At 42.4% G+C, this 17941-nt stretch overlaps 1 protein-coding gene across 5 annotated transcripts in view; it reads right to left on the reverse strand.

Annotated features, from left to right (window-relative positions):
• The window catches only part of ANO10 (anoctamin 10), a 262801-nt gene extending 259794 nt beyond the window's left edge, over positions 1-3007 (reverse strand). For 2 of the 5 annotated variants that reach the window (XM_011950982.1, XM_011950978.1), the window contains exon 1: positions 2844-3007. The gene's annotated coding sequence lies outside the window, so the exon portion shown is untranslated. The remainder of the gene's footprint in view (positions 1-2843) is intronic. The other 3 variants (XM_011950981.1, XM_011950980.1, XM_011950979.1) reach the window with 2 other exon arrangements.
• Positions 3008-17941: the final 14934 nt, after the last annotated feature.

Consider the following 17941-nt stretch of genomic DNA (forward strand, 5'->3'; position numbering starts at 1 on the left):
GACGTGAGCTACAGCGCCCTGCCATGTTATACATCTTAATCAAACAGTAGTCTATTTATATAGAAAAAGAAGATAAATATCTCCTTCTAAGGGATGGGTTTTGGATATGAATTCAGGGCACATGTGTGCTTTCTAGCAGGCCTGCTTCACTTTACAGGTCTGCATCAGGCCATCCTTTTTAGGAGGATGCTCAGGTTAAAAGAGGCTAAGGACATATGACAACTAAATATAGTGTAGGATCTCAGACTGGATCCTAAACATTAGCAGGACAATTAGTGAAATTTGAATAAGGTCTGAAGATTACACAATAGAATTGTATCAATGTCAGTTTCCTGGGTTTAACAAGTGTATCATTGTCATCTGAGATGTTCACATCTGGGGAAGCTAGGTGAAGGGCATAAGGAAATTTGTACTAGTTTGCAACTTTTTGTAAATCTAAAATTATTTCAAAACAAGAAACTTTTTAAAAAGAGCCTCTTCCAGGGACTGGGCACAGTAACTCAGGCCTGTAATCCCAGCACTTTGGGAGGCCATGGCAGGCAGATCCATTGAGCTCAGGAGTTGAAGACCAGCCTGGGCAACATGGCGAAACCCTGTCTCTACAATAAATAAATTAAATAAATAAATAAGCAAGCAAGCAAGCAAGCTGGATATGGTGAAGCTCCTGCCTGTAGTCCCAGCTACCCAGGAGGCTGAGATGGGAGGATCACCTGAGCCTAGAGGTCGAGGCTGCAGTGAGCTGTGACTGCACCACTGCACACACTCCAGCCTGGGCAACAGAGTAACAGCTTGCCCAAAAAAAAAAAAAAAGAAAAATCGTCTTCCCCCCAAAATTCTGTAATTTCCTAACACATACACACAAAAACTCATACACATTAAAAATTAGTTTTTGATTCACACATGACATAAGACTTATTGTGTGCTTGTTACCATTAAAACAAAGGTTTATTGCTTATAAAAACAGAAGGCTAGAGACAATTTAACTGACAGATGAGAAATAGGCTTAGTACAGCTGTCATGCAAGCCGTGACAAATATATCTATTTGAGTAACACTGATTTTTCACCTCCAAGCACAGTACTAGGCACATAACTAAAACTCTAATATTTAATAAAAGAATGAATCCACATGATGATTATACAAGCATTTTCAAAGATGTTTAAGAAGAATCTGATGCACAAAAATGCTAAGTGAGAAAATGTAAGGTGGAAAGAAAAAGCAAAAGTATGAAGTAATATAACATTACCCCAACTATGTAACAATACTACCCTAATTTTGTGTACATTCATATATACAAAAATACAAAAATTAAGAAGAAATGCATCAAAATGTTATTACATGTGGCAAAACTACAGATTTTAATTTTCATCCTTATCCTTTTCTCTGTCTTCCAAAGGTGTCTACAGTGAAAAAGTTGGCCGGGCGCGGTGGCTCACGTCTGTAATCCCAGCACTTTGGGAGGCCAAGGTGGGAGGATTACCTGAGGTCAGGAGTTCATGACCAGCCTGGCCAACATGGTGGAACCCCATCTCTATTAAAAACACAAAAATTAGCCGGGTATGGTGGCGGGCGCCTGTAATCCCAGCTACTCGGGAGGCTGAAGCGGGAGAATCGCTTGAACCCGAGAGGCGGAGGTTGCAGTGAGCAGAGATTGTGCCACTGCACTCCAGCCTGGGTGACAGAGCAAGACTCCGTCTAAAAAAGAAAAGAAAAAGAAAAGAAAAAAGTTTCAATGGGTTTAAGTGCATATACAGCCCAATTTACTAAGCCTTTTCTATGCCCTTCCATTATTTTAGAGCTTTCAAATTTCATTCATCTGCAACTCTACGAATCTTTCAGCAACAGCTGTTCAGAACAGATGATTTACTTTCCACATTGAATTTTAAACTGTTTATCATGCAGAATGGGCCCTTAGAAAACATCTAGTCCTCTAGATTTGTATGACTTTAAATTAAAAGTAGCTACTACAAAGTGGATTTAACCGCTTTAAACCCCACAGGATTAGATTTAAACTCCGCAGGATTTAAGGCAATATGATACAACTGTGTCCTGAGTCTGAATAAACCTCAGCTGCACTTTTTAAGTCTGGAACCTCCATACACCGTTCTGTTGGAATATAAGGTTTTACAGAAGGCAGCGCACACCAATGCTGGTGCTGTGAAGGCACCCAGAAAATCAGACGCTGCCTGTAGGGGAGAACCCCATTCCATTCACGTTTCTCAGGTGTCCCAGGTACCAGCCAGCCACGTATCTATTATTTAAACTGCACAGTATGTTCCAGTCAAAAGCCTGGAAACCCAATCACCTCGATGTGAGCATTACCCTGCAAGACTGCTCCGGCCAAACCCGCTTGGAGACAGCCTTGCCCGCCCTGATCCCCGGACTGCCCAGGAAGCAAGAATCCCGGGACCCCGAGCTGGCCCTTCTAAAAACCACCCTTCACTCCGCTCCGCCAACCACCCCACTCACTGCCTCCTTCCCCAGAGCGCTGAGACCCCCAACATCCCCCATCCTGACTCCACCAGCCCCAAATTTCAGCCTCATCGCGTGTCTCTCAGGACTCAAACCCTCGCCCCAGACCCACATTCCCTCTACAAACCTCTCCCCTCCCCTGCGACTTCCACTACCCGCAACACCTTCACTCGTCCCTGCCCCCACAGCCTCCGCGCCCATCCTGGTCCCACTTCCCATCCCCAGGGGTGCCGGCACCGGGAGGCGGCCCGGGAACGCAGGGCGGCGGCCAAGAGGAACTCCTGGAGCCTGCAGTGGCCAGGGCTCTGTCGCTGCACGGAGCCGGGCACTGCCGCCGACAGCTGGGGGTCCGAGGTGCCCTTCCCTACTCACCGGCCGCCGCAGAGCTCCACGTCTTCGGGGGCTGGCCAGAGAGCCGGCGAGAACCGGAGGCCGGGCAAAAGAGCGCTTGGTGCGAGGGGGCGGGCAGGCCAGTGGGGCGGGAGCTGCTGAGCGCTGGGCGTGGCGGACGCGGCGGGGCCTAGACGCGGTCACACGCAGAGGGGGCGGGGTCGCGGCGGGAGAGGCGGGGCCTCACTGGGCGGTCGCTCCGGGAGGGGCGAAACCGCGGTGGGAGGGGCGGGGCCTCACTGGGCGGTCGTCGTGGAGGAGAACCCAGACTGGAACCGGTCCGAAGAAACAAAAGGCAGCTCTGATTGGGCTGTCGCCTGGAAAGGAGCCCAGGCCGGGAGAAAGGGAGGGGCGTGCCTAACGTACTGTAGCACCCTTCGAGATCCGGAAGGCAGCGGGAGAGGCGGGGCCGAGAAGGGAGAGGACTGGTTGGGCTGTCACTCCGAGCGGAGGCGGCACGCCGCTGGGCTCTCCAACCCAGAGCGGCCGGGGCGGGGGAAAGGAATACGCCCCTTCACATTTCCCTCTTCCATCTCTTAAAGACCAGAACCTAATTTTCTGGTCACTTTCAGGTATAAGAACAAGTCTCATTTTAACTGTAGCTCACTTTCAAGTTGTGAAAAACGCAGATCCTTTTATATTAAAACCTAACATCCAACCACAGCCAAATCCCCTTCGGTGGCTTATGGGGTTTCCCGGTCCCTTACCTCTATGAAAACCTCTTTTACTCTCCTACTTGCTCCTCTCCAGCCACACTGGTACCCTTGCTCCTCCTAGAACTCGCCAGACACCTTTCCACCTCCAGGCCCAGGGTCTTTGGCCCAGCCATTCCCTCTGCCCAGAAAGCTCTTCCCTCGGGATAGCTGCTTGGCTCACTTCCTCACCTCCCTTGGTTTCTGCTGGGCTTTCACTTTCTCTCTGAGGCCCTTTCTGACCGTCCTACTTAACACCTGTTCTCATCTCCTCCCCACCCCACCATTTCCTTACCTGCTCTCCTATTGCTTTTGTCCACCACGCTTATTGCCTTTTTGTTGTTGTTGTTTTGAGATAGAGCCTCGCTCTGTCACCCAGGCTGGAGTGCAGTGGCACTGTCTCGGCTCACTGCAACCTCTGCCTCCCGGGTTCAAGCGATTCTCCTGCCTCAACCTCCCGAGTAGCTGGGATTACAGGCGCGCACCACCACGCCCAGCTAATTTTTGTATTTTTTGTAGAGACAGGGTTTCACCATGTTGGCCAGGCTGGTCTTGAACTCCTGACCTCAGGTGATCCGCCTGCCTCCGCTTCCCAAAGTGCTGGGATTACATGCGTGAGCCACCGCGCCTAGCTGGCTTTAAGTGTTTTTAGTTACCCAGGGTCTACCACAGTCTGAAAATAGGTGAGGCCAGAACAATAAGATACTGGGAGAGAGAGAGAGACCATATTCACCTTTTATTACAGTCTATTTTTATAATTTTTCTATTTTATTATTATTCATTGTTGTTAATCTCTTACTGTACCTAATTTATAAATGAAACTTTATCATAGTATGTATATATGTGTAGGAAAAAACATAGTATACATAGAGTTTTATACTATCCTCAGTTTCAAGCATCCACTGGGGATCTTGGAATGTATCTCCCACAGATAATGAAAGATTACTAACCCCAATGTTTAGAACAGTGTTAGGTCCACAGTAGACAAGCAATAACTCCGAAATTAAAAATTTAAAAAAAAATGAATGAACCCTTTCTGCCTCCATACATCCAGCTTTGGCCAGATCAAGGCCTCAATAAACTGTAGTGGGGAGAAGGCTGGTCTGTTCTTTACTCCCCACCCTTTTCTGGGTCTTCCAGGTTCCAGGCGGGAGGCAGGGAGACTAAAAAAAAGGAGCAGAAGACTAATTACTTGGTAGGAGCAGTTTGTCACTCATTCTAGACCCCTGATGCTATCATGGCAGCTCACAATATTATTAACCAGTTCTCGTGCGGCTATCTTTTTGTAGGTCCTGTGTGGTTATGTCCAGAGGTTCTGTCTTCTGAAAATCAGGACAAATTATTTATGAACTTCAATAAGTTTAGACATGAATTACTCCTTAAACTTTTGTTTTTAAATCGTATTCTTCCTATCTTCTAATCCTTCAACTTACAGCCATCCTCCATATAACTTTATTTTCTTATATTTATGTGGCTGGAGGAATTAGGAAAAAACAGAATGGAAATATAAACCTCCTTTTCTCTTGGATAATCTTATTGCACCTCCACAATTAACAAATTAAAACTTTCTGTTAAGTATAGCAGATTGTCGGACAACATAAATGGCAAAACTGAGTTAATAACATAGATCCCTATGTAATAGTCCCCTTTATCCACTTCTCAATACCCCTACTGGATGCCTGAAACCACAGATAGTACTGAACCCTGTATATATTATGTTTTTTCGACCTGATAGCCTAGATGGCCACTAAGTGACCAACAGGTATGTAGCATTGATATAGTTTGGATTTGTGTCTTCACTCAAATCTCATGTTGAATTGAAATCTCCAGTATTGGGGGTGGGGCCTGGTGGGAGGTGATTGGATCATGGGGGTAGATTTCTCATGAATAGTTTAGCACCATCCTCTTGATGCTGTCCTCGAAATAGTGAGTGACTTTTCACAAGATCTGGCTGTTTAAAAGTGTGTGGCATCTTGCTCTCTCTCTGTTGCTCCTGCTCTGGCCATGTGATATGCCTGCTCCCCCTTCACTGTCTGCCATGATTTTAAGTTTCCTGAGGCCTTCTCAGAAGCCAAGCGGATGCCAGCATCTTGCTTCCTGTACAGCCTGCAAAACCACGAGCCAATTAAACCTCTTTGCTTTACAGATTACCCAGTCTCAGTTATTTCTTTATAGCAACATGAGAATGGACTAATACAAGGACCTACAGTATGGATACACCAGACAAAGAGATGATTCACATCACAGGAGGGATGGAGTAGGACAGTGCGAGATTTCATCACAATACTCAGAATGGCACACAATTTAAAACTTATGAACTGTTTATTTCTGGAATTTTCCATGTAATGTTTTCTGCCCTCGGTTGACTGAAGGTAACTGAAAACATCGAAAGAGAAACTGTGGCTAAGGGGAACAATTGTATCAATTACCTATGACTGCATGTCAAACAATTACACAGAATTAGGGATTCCTTTCTCCACTTGTCTCTTTTTGGGTATTTCCTCCATGTTCTCTCTGGCTTCCACGAGTCCCTTTTCCCAACTCCTCTGTCCAGAAGAACAGGTTTTCTCCCAGGTGACTGTGTCACTGTACCACTGCAGGGCAGCTCCCTGACTGGGAATGGCTTCAGGGAAAGGGAGGGAGAGAAAAAAGGAATCAGCAGTTTCCACCACTTTCTCTAGCTTGCAGCAGCCTTTTTTCCTGGTCCTGTGGCTACATGGTCAGGCTTCTCTCGGACATTTTGCTGATAGTGTCTGGTTGACAATTCCCAATTCATCTATCCTTGGATCAAAGCCAAGAGATAGAGGAGAAAAAATAAAAACAGGAATCTCACTACTCCTATATCTGTCTTTCTTCAGGCTTTGAGTTTCCTGTCATCACGATCCACCTGCTATTATTTACTTTTCAGAGTCCTTGGATAGTTGTTCTTTGTATATTATTTAGAGATTTTAGTAGTGATCAATCTAAATGTCTCTTTAGTAGGAGACATGGGCGGCAGTGGACTTACTCTATTTTGGTCAGAAATGGAACTCATCAATCTAATAGATGAAAAAACATTTTAAGTCATATTTTTCTTATGAAGAGCGAGTTTGAGAGCATCTTCTCAGGTTAAAGAGACATTTGTCTTTCATTTTCTGTGAATTATCTATTTACATATATTGTCTAATTTTCTATGTATAGAAACTCTTTATATAATAGTACAGTCCTTTATCTTAGATATGATTGTCAAAGCTTTTCCTCAGTTTGTCATGTCCTTTGATTTCTCTTATGCTATTTTGTTTGTTTGTTTTTGTTTTTGTTTATTGGTCATGGAAACTTCTATTTCTAACTGGTCAATTTTACCAGGCTTTTCTTTTACTACTTACTATTTCTGCATTGTATTGTACTTAGAAAGACCTACACTTCTCTCTCTCTTCAATTACTTTTTTTTTTTTTTAAATAGGTCTAGCTCTGTTGCCCAGGCTAGAGTGCAGTGGCATGATCTAGACTGACTGCAACTTCTGCCTCACGGGTTCAAGTGCTTCTCCTGCCTCAGCCTCCCAAGAAGCTGGGACTACAGGCGTGAGCCACCACACCCAGCTAGTTTTTGTATCTTTAGTAGACTCGGAGTTTTACCATGTTGGTCAGGCTGGTCTCAAACTCCTGATCTGAAGTGACCCACCCACCTCGGCCTCCCAAAGGGCTGGGATTACAGGCATGAGCCACCACACCTGGCCCAATTACTTTTTAAATTCTTCCATGGTTTCTTGTTTACATCTTATTATGTTATGTTCTTTACTTTTTTTTTAGACTGAGTCTCACTGTATCACCCAGGCTGGAGTGCAGTGGCATACTCCTGGCTCACTGCAACCTCTGCCTGCCAGGTTTAAGCAATTCTCATGCCTCAGCCTCCCGAGTAGCTGGGATTACAGGCATGTGCCACCACGCCTGGCTAATTTTTATATTTTTTTAGTAGAGACCGGGTTTCACCATGTTGGCCAGGCTAGTTTTGAACTCCTGACCTCAAGTGATCTGACCACCTCAGCCTCCCAAAGTGCTGGGATTACAGGCATGAGCCACAGCGCCTGGCCATGTTCTTTACTTTTAAAATTTGACCAATCAGGAATTTATTTTGATGTGAGGTAAGTGGAATGGATCCAACTTTATATCTTGATAGCTGCACATTTTTCCAACCCCATTTCATTAATAATCCATATTTCCCCCTACCGATTTTAAATGCCACCATTATCATATACGAAATTTCCTTCCCTATTTATGAACTTTCTATTCTATCTTATTAATCTGTTGGTTTATCTCTGTACCAGAATCATAAGATTTTAATTTTTGAATCTTCATAATACTTCATTCTCTATCTTTAAACTCTACAATATAATCAGAAAAGTCAACCCACCCACCCACCCAGAGGTTCTTGTATCTCGAATTCCCTTCATAACCACCTACAATAGCAGCCGCTGAAGACTCAATGTCAATAAATTGTTCATCCAAGGTGACCACGTAATTTCACTGTTCATCCAAAGTGATAATTTACATAATTTTTCTTCTGTATGCTTAGATTCATAGCATCCCATTTTCCACTAAGTGACAAGGCCACCATCCACCACTGTCTTCAAACCCAGCCAGTCCCAGATTCCCAGTTTCAGGGTCTGATTTCTACAACCACTTCCAATACCAAACTTGGCAGTCAAATTTCAGTGCAGAAAACAGAAATCACTGTGTGTATTTTACACAGGAAGATATTTAATAAAGAGAAATAAGTTCTTACCAAATTGGTGGAACGCCTGAAGAAGCAGCTCTGGGCTGGACATCTTGGAGTGAACAACTCTACTGGGCCAGTCTACCAAAGGAGCTGCTCAGTCTGAGGCCACTGGAGCCAGGCTAGGCCTGGAACCAAGGCCATGGCCTGAATGTGGACACCTTAATCTGTGATCTGGGGATTTCTGAGTTTGATCAAGAGGCTGCCACAGTCACTACTGCTTCTTAACACCCAGGAAGCTGAAGAATAAGGACTGAAACTTGTGACAAAGAAGCCACAACCTTCCGATTCACGGGGAGGCATCCAAAGCCACAGGAGGATGGTTTCCTAACCTCTACCTGCCTGATACCAAGAGAGTGCATCTAACTGGAGAGCCTGATGTTTTTAGGACTCTGACCTCTATACCTCTTTACATAAATCTTGCTCATTTCTTATGGAGTTTATTTCTAGGCAATTTATTTTTCTAATTGCTAAAGAAACTTGTTTCTTCCATTATATTTCTGATTAGTTGTTGCATATATATAATCATTAATTTCTGTATATTAATATTATACTCAGAATAAAATATCATAGTTTATAGTAGTCAGTTTGTTTGTTTGTTTGTTTTGTTGCCAGGCTGGAGTGCAGTGGTGCTATCTAAGCTCACCACAATCTCCGTTTCCCAGGTTCAAGCGATTCTCCTGCCTCAGCCTCCCAAGTAGCTGGGACTACAGGCATGCATAGTAGTTGGTTCTTTTAGGATTTCCAAGTTTATGGTCATATAATATGAAGGTAATAATTATTTTTCCTCCTTTCTTGTCTTGTTTCTGGTATTAAGAAAATGTTTTTGGTGTTCACTCAGCAAGGAGGAGATTGACTTTGGATTTGAGATAAACATATTTTATCATTAAGCAAGAATTTATCAATTCTTATTTTGTTGAAATTCTTTACCTATTAAGGATGAATGCTGGATTTTATTATATGCCTTTTCATCATCTATGGAGATAGTCATGTGATTTTTTTTTCTTAGTAATTTTGAGTTTTGTTAATAGGCTTCCTTATTTAGCCTTTATTCTAAGAGAAATGAGGAGTCACTGGGGAATTCTGAGCAGATGCGAGACATTATTCAGACTTAGATCTTAACAGAATCACTCAGGTTTCTGTGTTGAAATACACAGCAGAGACACAAGGATGGAAGCTGGCTATTGCAATCTTTGAGACAAGGGATGGATTGATTATACTAGGGTGGTAGCAGCAGAAGTGATGAGAAGCAGTTGGATTTTAGAAATATTTTGAAGGTAGAATTTTCAGGAATTGATGACATATTAGATGTAAAGTATGAGAGAAAGAGGAGTCAACTGATAACTGAGGTAAGGAAAACTATAGGAAAAGCAGATTTGGGAGAAATTCAGGAGCCCTGTGATGGATACTCTTGGGTTTGAGATGCCTTCTGGAAATCTGAGTCAGTCAATAGGCCTCTGGCATTCAGGAGAGAGGCCGAAGCTACAGATAAGAATTTGCAAGTTATCAACACAAAATGATATTTGATGCTATGAGATTGGATGAGCTCACCAGAGTTGTGAGTGCAGTTACAGAAGGGAAGAGGACCATGGACTGAGCCTCAATCGTTAACTCCAATAGTAAGAAGTTGAGAGAAGAGAAAATGGCAAAGGAACTTGGGAAAGACTGGTCAATGAGATGTGAGGTAAACCCAGAGAATGGGGAAGGGCAGTGTCTCAGAAGCAAACGAAGAATCTGAATTTAAGAGTTGTGCCATATGTTGATGCTAGGTCAAGTAAGATAAGAACTGAAAAAATAAAGTGACAGCACTAGGATGAATGTATTTGTCCTGTCAATTATTATAAATCTAAAATCTAAATACTAACACAGAAATCTAAATACTAAAATCATTTGTGAATAAACAAAGATACTGAAACTGGATGAATTAAAACTCAGCTCTGTACGTTATATAAGAGACACACCTAAAACAAATTGATTCAAAAAGTTTTAAAATAAAAGATGGGCAAAAACACACCAGGCAAATATAAACACCAATAAAGCCAAGATTATGACAAAGTTAAATTCAGAGAAAAGAAAACTATTAAACAAAACAAAGATGGGGAGTTTAGAATGTTAAGGTGCAGACTTCACAATGACATAACCTCCTATGAGTATATATGCCCTAAGTAACATTGCTACCCCTCAAATGCACCCAGGTGCCCCTGCTTTGGAGCCTTGGCAGTGGTTGCTACCTCTGCCTGGAACACTGTCCCCCAGAGCACAAGTAACTCCTTCATTTCCCTGAGACTTTGCTTAAAACCTTATTTTCTCAATGAATCCTACTGTGATTTCCATATTTAAAATCGTAACCTATTCTGTCTAATTCTTTGAAAATCTATTTTGCACATTTTGTTCCTGCTTTTCATGGCCCTTGCTGAATGTTCTTTAGTGCCTGTTCTTTCATGGACTGCTTCCAGTTTTTCCTATTTTTCTCTGATGCTTTTTTTCCCCCTTTCACTTCTTTTTGAAGTGCTACCAGCTCATGTTTGATCGGTTGTCTCACTTTCTCTCACGTGAGCTACCTGCAAGAGGTATATGTTAGTAGAATCCAGTTTCCTGGCTGGAAGGAGTTTGACCTATGGTTCAGGATTGAGCGAGTGAATTGTTTTAGCCTTTACTTCTCCCAAGCCAAAAACTAGGCATGCTGGAAGGCTGCTGTCAGTGCGGTCTTCTCTCCATGTTCACTGGCTGACTGCTTCCTGCAAATACATGAATTGTCCGCATCTTCATTCAGCTCTGTTCTCCGCATGCTGCTCCTCTGGTTAGGATCTGGCTTTGTGACCTCCTCCCACAAGCCTTTTAACTTGGAGTGTGCACTAGCCTCATTTGAGATCTGCAACCCCTTCTGCCAGCTTTCCTACTAACCCTCACTGCTTTGATACTACTCCCACGTGTTTTGTGTGGTTTCGAGTTTGAGATGTCTCCTTGTTTTGCAAAAGTGGGGTTTTCATTTCTGTTCCTCAGTGTCCTCATTACTGCTGAGTGGTTTCTAAGAGAAAGGAGAAATGCTTATAGTATCCACCCTTCTCAAACCAGAGTTGCCAACTGATTTTCTATAAATTAGGGTTTTACTATTAGCAAAAGCCAAGTTAGGAGTTTCAGCTATTAAAAGGTTTTCAGACTTGGCATAAACATAGTGATTTTTTTTTTCTTTCTAAGACTTATTTAAAAATATTCTCATTGTATAAGAGGGACCCACTAGATAACTTCTAGGTCCCCTTCAGCTTGGAAATTCCATGATTCTATGTAACACACCCAACTTACCTCAGTGAATGCAGAGAACCCATTATTTTCTAAGACAAAAGAAAGTGCTTATATATTTAAAAAAAAAGAAAAGAAAAGAAAAGAAAGTTACAGGCCGGGCACGGTGGATCACGCCTGTAATCCCAGCACTGTGAGAGGCCAAGGCAGGTGGATCACCTGAGGTCAGGAGTTCAAGACCAGACTGGCCAACATGGTGAAACCCCATCTCTAGTAAAAATATAAAAACTAACCGGGCGTGGTGCTGGGCACCTGTAATCCCAGCTACTCGGGAGGCTGAGGCAGGAGATTGCTTGAACCCAGAAGACAGGTTGCAGTTAGCCGACATGATACCACTGCATTTCAGCCTGGGCGACACAGTGAGACTCTGTCTCAAAAAAAAAAAAAAAATAGAAAGTTACAAAATCGTAATTTTCTCCTTCGGAATATGATACAGAGTTCAGTGCTTAAGAAACTCGTTTTGAATAAAATTGACAGTGCTGGTTATTTTCTGTTTGTCCACATCTACCCTCTACCCTTCTCCATCCTCCTCTGTGCCCTAGGAGGCACTGGCCTCTATGGATGCATCAATAGGCTTCCTTGTCCTCTGGTTCCTGATTGGGTTCAGTTAATGGGAGCACTGGCAGGAGACTAGACAGAGGTAAGAGAGTGAGGTCAGAGTATTTGTTCCTTGGCTGTCTCTGTGCTGAGTTATAGCGAATTGGCCATGTCCCTCAGTGGAAGGCCACAGCTCCAGTCAGGCAGCCTTTTCCATATAGTGGAGTAACTGCTTCTACTCCTTGCCCTTCAGGCCTAGAATGGTAATGACTCAATTATTACTAGCTTCAGGATGCACCACCATCCCTCATGGTTTCCCTAAACTTTGCTCACACATTTGTGAATAGTCTCTTTTTAAAACTCCACTCAAATTACCAAATTGGAGTATGCCATCTGTTTCCTGCCAGGACTGTGACTGATGCATTGGACATGTTTTGCTGCCCTAAATATATTCCAGCATCTCCATGTAGCACTACACAGTTTCTATAATAGACTTGACTGCCATCCTAAACTCTTCCCAACATGACTCAGATTTTAATGGAGGTAATTCACTATTTGATTTTTCATGTTTGGACAGCCTTCATCAGGCAACTATGACATAATGAAAATAGTTTTAGATGTAAAAATTTAGCTTCTAGTAGGCAATGAATAAAAAAGTCTATATAAAGAGCAGTGGTGGTAAAGAGAATTAATATTCTGATTATAAAAATTTCCATTTAAATATAACAGCAATCTTTCTTTAGATCAAATCAATTATAGTCAAGTATTTCGCATCACATTTAAAATGTCTCAGCATATCAAGTAGAAATAAAATGAAGAGAAAAATAACTTTATATTTTTGCTGAAGACATTTTTTATGTTTTCTATTTTGAAATAGAAAACATAAATTTATTTTCATGTATTAAAAGACCTATCTCATCCTCCTGGAAAGAAATATTAGGTTGGTGCAAAAGTTATTGCGGTTTTTGCCATTGAGAGTAATGGCAAAAACCGCAATAACTTTTGCACCAACATAATATGTAAACTGTTTCCATCCTCCCTATAGTGTTGAATACAAGTTAGAGTAGATGAAATACCATATAGATATTTTGACTATCTTGGGGAAAGTGTGGTTTTATTTCCACTGTGTTTTTGCTGGAAACCTACAACATAATGAACGTTTGACATCTGCCAAATAACTAAAGACACAATTTGGCTCACAGTGCCATTTCAGTCTCTTGTCTTAGCAGGGAAGAGGCTATATGGCTAATGGGTCTTTTCTGTGTCTTCTGTGTATGTAATACATTCCTAGAATAAAGCCATTGAAGTAATAGAATTCCTTTACGAAATTACTCACCTAAGAACTGCTCATTCTAAATTTAGATTTTGATGAATATAGATATTTTAACTATCAGAATATGCATCATTAGTGTCAAGAACTACAAACGGGTTGAAATTTTACCACATGTATGAGCTAATAAGTTAGCCTGTCATAGTTTCACAGTTGTTGACAGAAGACACAAGACTCCTGGGTCAGAGACAAAAGACATTATCACTCGTTGTGTAGCAGTCAGCATGGGCTTCATATTTGTGTCAGTTCTCCTTAATCCCCAAGTCCCATAGGAACAATGTGGAACAGCTCGGGTGGATTCTACACAATCAATAAATTTGCATCATAGCTAAAAAAACTCAGACTTTTAACCCTGGTATTTTCAAGGGACTGTTAGCAAATGTGCTCAACCTGAGGGAAACATTATTTTTCTTGTCCTGGACAGCAAAAAAAAAAAAAAAAAAAAAAAAAAAAAAAAAAAAATCTGCCACTATCTTCAAGGCTGTTGGCTATACAAACATCTTCCAAAAGATACTTAATAATTTTAAACAAAGGGTGTCAGTGCCTTTACTCAGAAGATGGGCAGACACACGAAAGACCCATGTAGAATTATCTCCCAACAATTAGGAGTACCCTTGCCACCAGCACAACTCATGAGTTTTCTCAGCAGAAATATATTCTACAGCCTACACAGGTAGCAGACCTTCGGAGTTACATAGCTTAGTAAGAGAACAATTGCTAGATTTCATTTTTATATATCTTTTAATAATCAAAAAAATTAAGATAGATATAATACAAGCACTTAATATAAAAATAAAAAAACTATTAAGAGTGTAAGCCGTGAAAAGGAGGTGGCTTTCCCTGTCTCCCAACCCCCCAGTCTTTCTCCCCAGAGTAAAGAAGCTTATTCTGAATGTCCTGGATATACATACTACTTATATATAAATGTTGCATATGATATAGATTTCATACATGTTGGGGCCGTGGTATGTGTATGTATACTCATGTCTTCCCCCTACCTGAAATTCTTGTCCTACACACATCTCCACCCTCCAGAAGCAATTAATATTAAAGCAGGTGAAAAATCTAAAACAAGAAGCACTTCAATTTCATCCAGTGGCTTTTGAAATTCTTGCATTTCTTCATTTATTCCCGTCTGGTGACCATCCTGGAAGACTTAAGGATAGTTATATCATGATCCTTGCCCTCACTGAGCTCACACCTGTGTTGGAGAGTAAGGCATCTACACACATAAATACAAGATAAAGAATGATTAGCACAGGTAATCAGAGGAGGGATAAACTACTTAAAGCTAGAGGGTCTCGTGAGAGGATTGATGGCAGATGTGGTATGTGAGCTAGTCTAATGAAAGAAGATGTGGTCCTGTGGCATGTGTGAGTTAGGCAGCAGGTGGAAAGTGGAATAGACAGGCATTCCAGGAAGAAGGAAGACATGAGCAGATGTATAGAGGCAGGAAAGCATGGTGTGGACTAAGGACACAAGTAACAGTCCATGGAGCTGGGGCAGAAGGATGACGAGGAAAGGAGGGAGGGAGGGGTCATTCATGCAAAAGGGCCTCAAACACAATGTTACTGCCAGTTATGTTTTTCTTGGGAATATGTGTAGCAACATGATCTTCTTTGGTCCTAATGCAAAAGAACAAGGATACCGAGCCCACATGTAACAGCCTAAGCATCATTTAGGACACTCATTGCCGGAATCCATATCCTCAAGCACAGACTGCAAAACATTCGGAGCTAAATTTGAGTACCAGAACTCTCTGTGATGGCAAATGCTAGTCGTCTGAACTCTAATCACCCTGAACAACACTTCAAGTCCTCATTCACATATCCTAGACTTAAATAAAATCCCTCCATCTGGCCATATAACCTATAGATGTTACACTGACTGCTATTTAAGTATTCTCTAGTAAACACAAGTTCATGGCTGAAGATGAATTGTGATTTTTATAAAGTAAATATAGTCCTTTATCTATGTGATGAAGTAGACAATGGTAATGTTTTAAAGGTCTTTGACTTAATCTGTCATTATAGTTTTGGTTTCTTTAGTTCGTATAATTTGGTAAGCGCTGGTATCTTTTTTTTTTTTTTTTTTTTGAGACGGAGTCTCGCTCTTTTACCAGACTGGAGTGCAGTGGTGCTATCTTGGCTCACTGCAACCTCTGCCTCCTGGGTTCCAGCAATTATCCTGCCTCAGCCTCCTGAGTAGCTGGGGCTACAGACGCACACCCACCACACCCAGCTAATTTTTTGTATTTTAACAAAGACGAGGTTTTACCATGTTGGCCAGGATGGTCTCGATCTCCTGACCTCAAGATCTGCCTGCCTCGGCCTCCCAAAGTGCTGCTGGGATTACAGGCGTGAGCCACTGCGCCCGACCCAGCTCTGGTGTCTTCTCTTTGAGTGGTCCAGTGTGTCAGATGTTAGCATTTTTATATGGTGAATCCTTAATAAACAAGTAAACAAACAAAAATAAACAAAAAAATAAACAAAAAACAGAGTTGTCCTAGTGTGGGTTTCCTGAGAAGCAGACCCTGAGACAATGATTCGCGTGCAAGCTGTTTATGCGTGCAAGCTGTTTATTTGAAGGGAAAGCCCAGGAGACATAGGTAAGGGAGTGAAGAAGGAAGACAGAAAGGAAAGCAGCCAGTGAAGGGTAGGTTGTCAAGAAGGCTGCTATTGTGGTTGACTCCAGCAACCAGTATAGGAGATACCCGCACATCAGTGTCAGTGAGGGAGCTGGTTGAGGACCCCTGGCCAAAGGAGGTTAATTTTCTGGCACTTCTGGTGGCCATTTCTGTGAGTAGCAAGGACTCCTGCCACCAGAAGAGCCCTCAGGCAAGGAGATGCACATACTGGCAGTTGACATCAGGTTAGGTGGAGAGTCCAGGGAGGATAAGAGGGGCTTCTGGCAGCATCTGCCACAAAGATCATTTCAGGGCCAAGAGAGTCTTTTGGCTCATATTTCACATTCACAAGTTTAAGCTGAAACACCATCTCTGAGGGTACAGAAGTAGTTAACAGAGATATACAGAGAGGATTGAAAGAAGACATCCTTCAAAGTAACTTTAAACTTGTGTCTCATTATCAGACCACAGTAGTAATAATTATACACAATGAATTTAATATTTCTCACAAATCCTTTCTTTATCTTGTAATTCATATAATATATTGTCTTATATTTTTGTGTTTAATAGGCATACTTTGTTAAATGTGGATGTTGAAAGTAGTTAGCACTTAAATTTTTTATAACCCTGAATTGACATTTCTTTATTTTTTAAATATATTGGGAGTCTCAAAAACTGAAAACACCTGGTCTCTCTCACCACTAAAAAGGCCCCATTTCGCTTGGTGCAGTGGCTCAGGCCTATAATCCCAGCACTTTGGGAGGCCAAGGCAGGCGAATCCTTGAGTCCAGGAATTTGAAACCAGCCTGGGCAAAATGGTGAGAATCTGTCTCTACAAATAAATAAATAAAAGTTAGCCAGGCAGGCGTGGTGGTGCATGCCTGCAGTCCCAGCTAGCAGGAAGGCTGTGGTGGGAGGATCAATTGAGCCTGGGAGATGGAGGCTGAAGTGAGCTGTGTTCACACCACTGCACTCCAGCCTGGGTGACAGAGTGAGACCCTGCCTCAGAAAAACAAAAGGCCGGGTCTGGTGGCTCACACCTGTAATTCCAGCATTGTGGGCGGATCACCTGAGGTCAGGAGTTCAAGACCAGGCTGGCCAACATGGTGAAACCCCGTCTCCACTAAAAATACAAAAATTAGCCAGGTGTGGGGGCACTTGCCTGTAATCCCAGCTACTCAGGAGGCTAAGGCAAGAAAATCACTTGAACCTGGGAAGCAGAGGCTGCAACAAGCCGAGATGGCGCCCCTGCACTCCAGCCTAGGTGACAGAGCAAGACTCCGTCTCAAAACAAACAAACAAGGAAACAAACAAATGTCCCAATTAAAAACAATAGGATCATGGAGAATTAGGGACAAAATTTAGAAGAAAAATAAAAGAGCCCAAGAGACGGTGTCAGGGCATTTTTGTTTTCACCTATTAGATAAAGAAGCAGTAGGGTGGTGCACATCGTACCTGCACAGAGCTGTTTCTTCTTGAGCTTCACAGCACTTTGTGTACAGAAATGGAGAATGATACCCAGAAACTCCACTTTGTAGAACTAAGCAGATTGTGCCAGTTGATCTATGAAACTCTCTCAAATCTTGCTTTTTATCTCTTGTCTTAAAGAAAACAATTTATGAGGCAAAAAGTAACCATTGTTGGAGGATAAATCAGAAAGTGCTCATTTTCCCTTTTAGAACTAGTGGGATTTACTACCTGTTCTGAATACAGTATAAGAATATAATGGGCAGTGGTTTTTACGCCAGGGCGGAGCAAGATGGCCGAATAGGAACAGCTCCAGTCTCCAACTCCCAGCGCGAGCGACACAGAAGACCGGTGATTTCTGCATTTTCAATGGAG

The sequence above is a fragment of the Colobus angolensis genome, unplaced genomic scaffold (assembly GCF_000951035.1).
Source record: "Colobus angolensis palliatus isolate OR3802 unplaced genomic scaffold, Cang.pa_1.0 Scaffold311, whole genome shotgun sequence".
Taxonomy (NCBI): domain Eukaryota; kingdom Metazoa; phylum Chordata; class Mammalia; order Primates; family Cercopithecidae; genus Colobus; species Colobus angolensis.